General features: G+C 35.2%; 1 long non-coding RNA gene across 1 annotated transcript; it reads left to right on the top strand.

The window, feature by feature from the left end:
- The first annotated feature begins 8777 nt into the window (after positions 1-8777).
- On the top strand, positions 8778-11663 carry LOC146730010 (uncharacterized). Its single transcript, XR_014927768.1, has 3 exons — positions 8778-8882; positions 9993-10100; positions 11556-11663. It is a non-coding gene; the product is annotated as an uncharacterized LOC146730010 (long non-coding RNA).
- The last annotated feature ends 298 nt before the right edge of the window (positions 11664-11961 follow it).

An 11961-nucleotide genomic window follows, 5' to 3' on the forward strand; every position in this document is an offset into this window, starting at 1 on the left:
TATTAAACAGTATATTTTAGCAGCATCTATTCGCATCAATGATTACAAATATTGTTCAGATTTTTGAATTATTTGAACTAATAGATAAAAATATTTTATACCAAGGAAATTCTTTTTGTCAAAGTTTTGAAAATATCCAATCTAAAAATATAGCTCATCATCAAACGGTACAACTTGACGACTAATACTGAACTGCAGATGTAAATCAAATGTTGGAACTTGTAATTCACGTCGCGCCTCGATTTCGGTGTTATATTATGAAATATATATATATATATATATATTATTTTATAAAGCAGTAAAACTAATCGACACTAGTTCTTCTAGATACATTGCTACCATTATTTCTCAATAAAGCGTACCTAAATTCGAAACCCAGTAACGTTGTTGTTGTCATTCCAACTACGTTTAGTAAAGAAATTCTTAAAATCGCATGTATTTATGGTTTGCATAAGTTCATATTGACATCCACAAATTCCAAAAAGGATTAATTTACCCTCGTATATCTCTTGTAAGATTTAATGATACCGTGACGATAATTTCCACAGTCATGTGCACTCGAAACTTCAACTTTAAAGCATTTCCGGTTATACAAATTTCATTAGCGTGAATGAGCTTAAAACAGCTGAAATATACTGTGGTTATTATTCCTCGTCATATTGTCTATGGTTGTGTGCTCATTATCTCCCTTACATAATATAATATGGTATTAGGCGTGTATTTGATAATTGCCAAGGTCAAATGTAATGGAAAGTGTCAAAAAAACTCAGTAGTGATTACGTCAACACGGGAGGTGTAGAGCTTACCAATCAGAGCTCTCTATTCAGAATCCAAGTATGTTGCCGTGGTGGCGCTGTTCACACGCCGCTGTGAAGTACTCGTGTTGGTTTCGGGGCGCATACCACAAATTAGATCTCCAGAGACTACAATGTTAGCGTTTGGGTGAATTTTTTTCAAAAAGGTAAAAAGATCAAAATATTGTTTTATTTTGTTGAAACCACATGTATGTGATATAATTCTGGTCAGTAAAACACATGTTGGCCAGCTCAAACTCTTACAAAATGGATGTAAACAAAACACATTGATTTGTCAGGCTTTCTAAGAAAAGCAGCCAGTTTGGAAGTGTCTCGTCGAGAATTTTCAAGATCCGCGGGCACCGGTACTTGTCAGAAATACTTCAATTACGTGTATTTCATTGCCTTATTTTATAAACTCCGCGATACGTTATACAATAAGAAAGCAAAGTCCGGAGATGACGTCGTATTTGATATCTCTCATGTAAAAGTTTGGAGTTTGCCGCCGGTGTCATTATTGAGAACATATTTGTATGATTAACTTTATTATCTTTTGTTCTGAAATATTTCTTTTTAAAAATATGTGTATAAGCGCGTGTGAATAATTTATATGTATACGTTATGTACGTGTAAAATGATGTGTTCTACAATATGTTGTATGACGTCATATAAATGACGTCAGTCATTATGGTATCGGCATACAAGGTCATGATCAACATAATCGAACGTACCTTTTGTAGAAAAGTATTTAGATTGAAATCAAATCAATCAAATAGTTATTTTATCTGATAATGTACAATTGTACTTTATCAAACAAAGTATAAGAATCAATTACAAATAAGTAAAATAGGAACCAGAATTAACCGTTTGCTAATCTAGTCTGATTCCTGAGAAACAAATGAATTACACTGTCTTAGAGGGTGATTTATAATAACCTGAAACTGTATATATAAATGAAGCAAATAATAATAATAATAATAATAATAATAATAATAATAATAATAATAATAATAATAATAATAATAATTATTCAATTAATTTTTCTTAATTTTTAACTCAAATAATTACCTTGATGTAATGTCTTTTATATTCTGTGGTAGATGGTTCCATAGTTTGGGGCCAGTATTTTTAATAGAACATTGACCTACATTAATACTGTACTTTGGAATTATTAAATTTCCTTTAGTTTGAAACCTAGTATGATAAGTTTTGGGTACATGCTGAGAGAGTTGGGACATAGAATTAGGAAAATTCCCATAAATACTATCAAAAACGAAAAGGGCTAATTGGAACTGCTGTTGTTTGTATATGTCAAGTATATTGTAGCTGTTAAACAATGGGATAGTATGTGAAAAAGGAGGTGAACCAGAAATAATACGTACAATTCGTTTTTGAAAAATAAGTATTGGATGTAAATTAGTATTATAGGCATTTCCCCAGGTTTCCAACATATATGAAATATGTGGCAAATTAAATGAATTATACAATAATATTACAGTTGAGCTTGGAATATTTTTTTTCTTAATTTATATATGATACCTGCTTTGACACTTATTTTGCTCATCACATGATCAATATGTTGGTCCAGCAGCACACCAACATATTTAGTACACTCTACCTCACTAATAATTTGGTTTCTAATTGTCAAAATCCCAAAAGTAGCTACGTTTGTATTTTTACCTCTGAATAGTCTATATTCAGTTTTGTTAGTATTTATTGTCAGTTTATTACAGTCGCACCAGTCAACTATATTAACTATATTTAACTTTTCATAATGTAGGTTAATACTGTTCCCAGATTGAAATGTATGAACTAAACTGGTGTCAATCAAAGTATGTAGATGCACTAACATTAACATAAAAAAGAAACAAAGTAGGACCAAGTACAGACCCTTGCGGAACGTCGCATATTATTGGAAGCGAGTCTGATGTTACACCATTCACACTTACATGTTGCTCCTTTTTTTAAATAGGTCTCGACCATATCCAGATAATTTTCTAAATAAAATTGTGTGCTTAACAGTTTCGGACGCCTTTCTAAGATCTAAGAAAATTCCAAGAACTACATTCCCTTTATCTATTTCATCTAATACCTTTTGTGCTTGGTCCATAACAAAGAGTTTTGTACTAAATTTTTCTCTAAAGCCGTACTGCTTGGAATAAATATATTGAATTTATTCAAATAAACTGTTAATTGTTTGTTGCTTATTTTCTCGAATAATTTACTTAATTAGGGCAGTACTGAGACAGGTCTATAAGTACTAGGGTCAAAAGGAGTTCCCTTTTTGAAGATAGGGGTAACCTTTGCTATTTTAAGAGCATTTGGAAACGAACCTGAAGAGAATGAAAGATTTATAATGTGAGAGAGGGGCTTAGAAATATACTCCGCTGCGTGTATGAGTAGCTTAGCACTTATTTGATCATAACCAACTGCCTTCTTTTTATCTAATCCTCTCAATATATCTGACACTTCATGAGCCGTGGTACCACGCAAGAAGAATGAATTTGTCACATGTGCATTGTAAATGTCGAATGTATGTGGTGAGATTTCGTTTGCAAGGTTCACCCCAACTCTGGTAAAAAAAGTTATTGAACCTATTCACAATTGCATCTTGGTCATCCAGTGTAGTCGTAACGTTGCTACCAGAGTAATGGACATCAATGTGGTGCGGTAATTTTGTTTTTGCATGCCCTCTTCCTAATATTTCATTTATTATTTTCCAAGTTTTAGCAGTTTTTCCATTATATTCAACAAACTGTTGTGAATAGAAATCACGTTTCACATCTTAAGAGCATTTGTCACATAATTTCTATAGCGTTTATATTTAGCCACGCTGTCCGCATTATAATTACATCCAACCATTTTTGAAAACAATTTATGTTTTTTATTTATTGCCCTTTTTAACTCTAGGGTTAACTAGGGATTTTGAGAAATAGTGTGGGACCCAATTTGTTTGGTAATGAGAGAGGCATCTTTCTTACAAATATTCAAAAAAGTGCCAGATGCATCATAATTACATCTAACCATTTTTGAAATTAATTTATGTTTTATATTTTATTTATTTTTTAACTCTATAGTTAACCAGGGATTTTGAGAGATAGTGTGGGACCCAATTTGTTTGGTAATGAGAGGGGCATGTTTGTTACAAATATTCAAAAAAGTGCCAGATGCATCATAATTGCATCTAACCATTTTTGAAAACAATTTATGTTTTTTATTTATTGCCCTTTTTAACTCTAGGGTTAACTAGAGATTTTGGGGATAGTGTGGGAACCACTTTGTTTGGTAATTCGAGGGGCATGTTTGTTACAAATATTCAAAAATGTGCCAGATGCATCATAATTGCATCTAACCATTTTTGAAAACAATTTATGTTTTTTATTTATTGCCCTTTTTAACTCTAGGGTTAACTAGGGATTTTGGGGATAGTGTGGGAACCACTTTGTTTGGTAATTCGAGGGGCATGTTTGTTACAAATATTCAAAAATGTGCCAGATGCATCATAATTGCATCTAACCATTTTTGAAAACAATTTATGTTTTTTATTTATTGCCCTTTTTAACTCTAGGGTTAACTAGGGATTTTGGGGATAGTGTGGGAACCACTTTGTTTGGTAATTCGAGGGGCATGTTTGTTACAAATATTAAAAAAAGTGCCAGAGAATGCGTCTTAGACATTATCAACATCGTTACTATTATACACATCGGACCAGTTCTGACTTTCAAGTTCATTTTTAGATTTGATTATATCAAGTTTAAGTTTGGAGTAGTCACGAAATGACATTTTACCAGTTTCCGGAAAATACGCTTCTAAGTCTTGGAAAATCCCAAAAATTGGTAGGTCATTAGATATGTTCACCTCTATTGTCCTGGTACTGACAAAATGTGAATGAATATTTGTGAATAAATGGTCAATTATACTATGTTTAAAGTTATAGCATGATAATGTGTGACAAAGATTTCTAACATGACTGGAGTCTGAATTGTTTAAATTAATATTGAAGTCACCAACTAAAACACATTCGGAATTAATTGGTAAATTATGTAACACTGAATGCTCTAAACTGTCTAAAAACTCAACATTTGTGTTTAGTTTTATGTAGATTATGACAATTACCAGCGACTTATTCCTACCAACATTAACATTTACCCAAAATGTTTTAGCATGTTACCTCGACATCAATCAAATTATAATCAAAAGAGGTGTGGATATAGGCCCCTACTCCACCATCCTTTTGGTTTGTTCTGCATTTTGTTTCTAATAAGTAATTATATAGATTGAACATATCTTTATTTTTGACTTGCCATATTTCAGAGAGTACAATGACTTTAAATTTGAAGGGAATTGTATCATACAATAATTTTAATTCATCAAAGTTTTTAGTTAGCGATCTTATGTTGACATGAGTGATGGAAAAAGAACCTTTCGAAATGTTTCCTGTGAGTTTAAGAAATGCATTGTAGGAATAAGTGTTGCAGCTGTCAAAATGTGTGTCAAATTCCTCACTATTGGAATCCATTATCACCATAAAAATTTACAGCTTGAGATAGAACTGATAATAAATGTAGTAGAAATAACAAATTACCATACAGTATGCAGTTGGAATGAAATGAAATTTAGTACATAGCATTGTGACATACCCATTATTACAGTTCACGTTCCCGGAGTTATTTCACATGATGTTCAATTAATGAATTTTTTTGATATCCCGCTCAAAGTGGATTATGATGGACATTGCAGTGTTATCCTTTTTTACATATATGCTCCCATTATAAGTCCAGAGATACTGATAGTGTGTTTCCTTTCCTGTGCGATTGATCTGAACAGCTGACGTGACGGTGGTGTTAAGTTTTCATTCACAAATATGTAGTTTGAGTGACTCATCTATATGTGGTATGTGGGGTGGAGATTATAAACATATAGGTAAGTAAACTTTATTGACATTGTACCCTCTTAAGGGTATTAATAATTTAAGTCTGATTTGTTTAAATGTATTCCTATTTTACAATACTATGAAATACTTTTAATTATTTTCGCTTGGAATTATTTTTTGCTATTTTCGTTGAAGAAATGATTCAGTGAAAATAAAACCTAGCGAATATACTTATTTTTCCTATATTTTACATTCAACTTGTCAAAAATCAGTGAAAATTAATTCCATACAAAACATCAAAAAACGATTTTCAACGAAAATTAATTCCAGCTAAAATAAAGTATTTTACAGTATTATAATCAGTCAAAGTTCAGCTGTGTTTATCGATGTAAACAGCATGTTTGTGCATACAGTTGAAAACACGAGTAACCAGTGCATGAACTATGCACTATGTATGAGCGCTATCATATGACTAAAATGACGTCATCCAGCAGGTGAGACGTCACGATATGGACTACGCAATAAAATGCAAATAATAGAAGCTTGTTTTTTAAAGTGTATATGATTTCTGGTTTTTTCGTCGAGGAAATGGGTAATAGGCTACGAAAAAACACAGAACTAGGGAGACTTTAAACAGCGAAAGACCTGACTGCATTAAAGTAGGTCAGCGTGATTAATGGCTTTGCTATTAAATATCGATGCCGCCGTCTGGCAACAATTCCGCTGCAAAGCTGTTTTCACTTCACCGGCTCTTCTACCGGCGTTCCACAGCAGCTTGTGCAGAAATAAAAATACATAGTACAGAGGTACGCGTCTTAGCAACGTAGAACTCTGTATGGTGACAGAACATTCTATGACGTAGCTCCACCGCGAAGAACACGGTGATTTGTTCAGGCATCGTTCACTTTTCTGTGAAGCACCAGGAGTAACGTCCAACTTGTCTGCCGTCGACGAAAGAACACAATTGAATGAACTGCACATGCGCAAACTGTGGGTCAAATGTCGTCACGCGACAATTCAACATAACCGGTACATTGCTTTTCATTGGACAATCAAAGATTTGAATATTACAATGAGATTGGGAATTCCCCTGTTATGTAGTGAGACTGACAGACGGGCACGTACTCAAAAACAAGTACTGTCGAGATGGTGATGGCAGAGGTATATACATAGCATATTTCGCAAATATATTCATATAGTTACATAATATCTCGAAAAAAAAATTAAAAATGTTCTAAATATACATTCATCAAAGAGCTATCCGACTTATACGTTAAACATCCTAATGACGTCATGTTTGTGCAAGTGACTAGAGTGAATGTGCATTGGAGTGAAAGTGACCAAACGAATATGCGACTGCATGGGGATAATGTACATAAGGGCGGAATTGACTGAGACGGGTGTTAATCGGCGTGGCGTACTGCGAGTCAAATCGAGTAAAATCTGTGAATGTATTTACTTTGAACCCGGATTAGCTGTGGAATACTTTATTTTCGCTGGAATTAATTTTCGCTGAAAAGGCTTTTTGGGCGTTTTGTATGGAATTCATTTTCACTGATTTTTGATGACTTTAATGTGAAATATAGGGAAAAAAGTATATTCGCTGGATTTTATTTTCACGGAAACATCCCATCAGCGAAAATAGCGAAAATAAATTCCAAGCGAAAATAAAGTATTCTACAGTATATTTCCGCCGGTGCACTCAGGTAATGATCGGCATAGTAATGATTGTGTTGTAACACCCGATGCACAACGGTGGTTTTCGCGCCTGACAAATTCTGAAATGTTGGACGTGCATCAATATATCTGTTCACAGTCGCGAACTGTTGGCGTGCGTTATTGCTAGTTTTGATCAAGGTGTTAGGTGCAGTGATTTATTGTGTTAATGGTGGACAGCAAATCGTGACATTCTATACGTCACTGCCCATCAAAACGAGAGAACAATGTTCCAATGACATCATTTATGGTATCACGTGATATCAGTCATCAAATCAGAATTAACTATTCACCGCCGGTGCGTCAGTTCAGTACTGGTATACGTGTTTGTGCATAAAAAATCGTATTGTTTCGTCGTTTATTGTATATATCATCAATTGTATATTCATACATAGTGTCAAATAACTAATATTGATAAAATAAATATTGGTTCTAAATTTCACATTATAAAATATTTAAATGATCGTTCGTGTTTTGCCGATATCTACGGCATGTTACTCCATGTGTTGTCTATATTGTAATTTCTGAAGGGTGCTTCTTGCCTAGTGCTCTCGTGTTACTTCGACAGAATTGGGTTTCATGAAGCCGAGTAACTCGTGTATTTGGCAACCACCGAAAATAGTGGTTCGGGGTATGCTGCGGTTACCCTCGTACGTGGTCACAGTATGGTGCAGTGCTTCACGACACTACACAAACTTGAATGAACAGCGCATGCGTGAACAGAGGTGCCGATACAAACACGTGTCCATAGCAAGACTCGTATAATTGGACGCTGGCATAATTTGAATATTATAATTATATTGGGAGTTCCCCTACATTGTGTATGACAACGTGCTTTCCAGCCGGAGCAGGCTTAAAGGTCAGAAGAGCTCAGTGTTTACCGCCGGGTAATAATGTCGTACATTCTGTGTATAATTCAGTGTTTAAATTAAATGTTACATTTGTCATGTAAACTACCTTGATGAATTACAGTTTTTTAGATTAAACATTAAAATTAGTTCGGTCAGATATTCCGATGTTCACGGCACGTAGCTGGTGTGTTCACGGGTACTACATGTTGTTTAGAGAGTGACTTCCACTGTTACTATTCGCCTAATTCTCCAATGGCATTGCGCGTATGTCCTCAGAATACCAAACAGAGAGATATGAGGAATGTTGTGACTACCCTAATTCGTGATCAGACTGTCAGCCTCGCACCACGACGGAAACTTGACTGAACTGCACATGCGCGCATGAACTGAGGCGGATCTGATTACTTCAGAATCATGTGACCATGCTGTTTAAAATGAAGCATGTGATTGGACGGCTTGTATTAATTTAAATACTGTAAATACATTAGGGGAATCCCCTGTATTGTGTATAAATTGCAGCTCACAATAACTACCCACAGCCAGAAGACCGCCGGACAACGCGTCGAACAGAATCTACGGGAATCATTGTCCTTGAAGTTACATCCAACTCTCTGATTCTTGAAGTAATTGAACAGGTTGACACTGCAGGTAAGAGACAATGATGATGCTGATTCATAGTGATTTTAGTGATCGTAACGCAAGGTGACTTTGCAAACGCTACTCGAACTGTGACACGGAATGGCTATAATGTACGGTATTGATTTACAGTATTGTTCCACATTGCCCTCGTATATTTGGTAAGCCTAGTGGCCGATACAAATGCCTATAGTTGCAAAAATATAAATTCAAATTATAGGGGTGTCTGTTGTTGCTTTTTATCGCGCACATTTCGTGTAGTAGATTGCATGTAGTATTAGGTGTAATAGTTACAGAGGAAGACCGTGGAATTTCCGCCGGTGCACAATTGGCAGACGTCTCAAATATTTTGGTAGCTTAAATGTTGGCGTAATAATTAATTAGTTGTAATAGTTACAGTAAAAGACCATGGAATTTCCGCCGGTGCAAAGTTCGTGGCTGTCTCAAATCTGTTGGTAGCTTAAATGTTGGCGTAATAATTAATTAGTTGTAATAGTTACAGTATTAGACCATGGAATTTCCGCCAGTGCAAAGTTCGTGGCTGTCTCAAATTGTTTTGTAGCTTAAATGTTGGCGTAATAATTAATTAGTTGTAATAGTTACATTAAAAGACCATGGAATTTCCGCCGGTGCAAAGTTCGTGGCTGTCTCAAATCGTTTGGTAGCTTAAATGTTGGCGTAATAATTAATTAGTTGTTATAGTTACAGTATTAGACCATAGAATTTCCGCCGGTGCAAAGTTCGTGGCTGTCTCAAATCGTTTGGTAGCTTAAATGTTGGCGTAATAATTAATTAGTTGTAATAGTTACAGTATTAGACCATAGAATTTCCGCCGGTGCAAAGTTCGTGGCTGTCTCAAATCTGTTGGTAGCTTAAATGTTGGCGTAATAATTAATTAGTTGTTATAGTTACAGTATTAGACCATGGAATTTCCGCCGGTGCAAAGTTCGTGGCTGTTTCAAATCTGTTGGTAGCTTAAATGTTGGCGTAATAATTAATTAGTTGTAATAGTAACAGTAGAAAACCATGGGATTTCCGCCGGTGCAAAATTGGCGGACGTCTCAAATCTTTGGTAGCTTAAATGTTGGCGTAATAATGAGTTATTATTTGTAATATTTACAGTGGAAGAACATGGGTTTTCGGCCAGTGCAGAATTGGCGGACGGCTCAAATCTTTTGGTAGCCTAAATGCTGGCGTACTCATTCCGTACCAGGAATGACGTCCACGCCGGTGAGTCTTCCATGAACTGGAAAGTGTTGAATTAACTGCACATGCGTAAGTTGTTGTGCACTGTCGTCGTGTGGCATCTCGAAACCTTTGAATTTTATAATTAGAATATGATTCACCTGTAATGCAATGAGACGCAGACTTGGCAGAAATCCAATTACCATTCACGTCATGGGTTGGTGACTCCTGAGGTGGTTTCGGACCATAGGGTAACAGATTATGTTACACGCGGTCAAATTTTATTATTTTCCTTGAATGAACGGTTCAAACTACCACAAACTTCAAACCAGTGGTCGGGATTCTACATTAATCCAGAGAACAATGCGTCTACATTCCACATATACCATTTTTACGGGGCCATAGTAAAGCCAATATAACCCAATTGAATTACGGCCGTGAGCGATCCGACCTACATGCCATAGTTTATCGTGACGCCACATATCATCGTTTCGTTCCCTAATTCTTGTGTAAATTGGTGACATCAAGACTGCTTAGCACCATTTGTAATCATACTATAAAATGCGCAAGCGCTCCGTCTTGAAAAGCAATGCACAGATTGTGGCGTGCAATGTGTGCAATATTATAAAACAATTAGATATTACTTGTAAATAACTTCGACCAAAATATGAAATAACACTGATTATGAACAATATATGTAATGCACATACAAAGACCACAAACAAACTTTTATAATTTCTCGACTGAGCCCATAGTTTGCTGTTAAGTGTTAGTATACACATGGCAAAGTCCAACATGACGTCACCTGCAACACCATAGACTTCCGTCAGTGCCTTTCTCTCACTGAAGTCGGTGAGCATAAACTTATTGTTTATTTTCGGGTAAATTACAAGTCATAAAATTACATGCCATATGTGAATACTTGGGTTGAATGAATAACGAGTGCCTGTGACACAGTGTGAAAGATCATTTGCTATACACCGGTGCAGCCATGCACTCCGTCTTGTTATTCATATTTGTACTGACCGCCTTTCACATAAATTCTGAGTCACAGTTCGTGCTCATATCTATGACAGTTTCTGTATGTCGTAATTTATAAAATTGGCCGTACAGATGTATGTTTTGAAACGGATCGCATTTCTCGCTGGTGACGTCGTTGTACCGCGATACCTTGGTTACATGTTATCGAGCGCCCAGAACGTTATTCTAATGAATGATTAGTTTTTTCGTAGGCGTTTTGTATAACTAGTTAACATACCAGCCTAGCAACGTGTTGTTAATGGATACTGAGATTGGATGTCTTCCTAATTCCCCGAGTTTGTTTCTAACTGGTGAACGTGTGGAAGTATTTTACAAAATTTTAAATTTAATTTTCCAATGTGGGTTTTATCTGTATATTTCTCTGAACCCCACATTTTTCGTTTTTCGCAACCGTTTCGTATCATTAGCTAACAGCACTTGAGGTTTGTTTTATAATTTTACGTTATTGTCTTTTCACAGGACAGCATGGTTTGATTGGTTGCTTATTAAAATCTTGTGAACTTAGTTTAGTCGGGAGTATACAAATTGTGTGTAATACTGAATGGATAATTACAAGGACTTTTTACATTGGCAAGTAATTTTATTTTATAGTATTACAAATATTGCATCTGGCAAATACCACAGCATGCACAATGAATAACATATTATTGATGAGAAACAATGCCCAATGTTGTCGATGCAAAATGACGCAATAATGTTAAACACGTTGAAATAGCTGCATACAATTAATTAACTTAGTTAAAGTGTCAAATATCGCACTGTGAGATTAAACTCTATTAACTTATCTACATCTGCAATTAGCGAATTTACAGATTAGCTGAACATGCTAGCTAAAATACATTTTTTACACTATCTAATCTTAGCA

The sequence above is a fragment of the Saccoglossus kowalevskii genome, chromosome 20 (genome assembly GCF_978046115.1).
Source record: "Saccoglossus kowalevskii chromosome 20, keSacKowa6.1, whole genome shotgun sequence".
NCBI classification, from domain to species: Eukaryota; Metazoa; Hemichordata; class Enteropneusta; family Harrimaniidae; genus Saccoglossus; species Saccoglossus kowalevskii.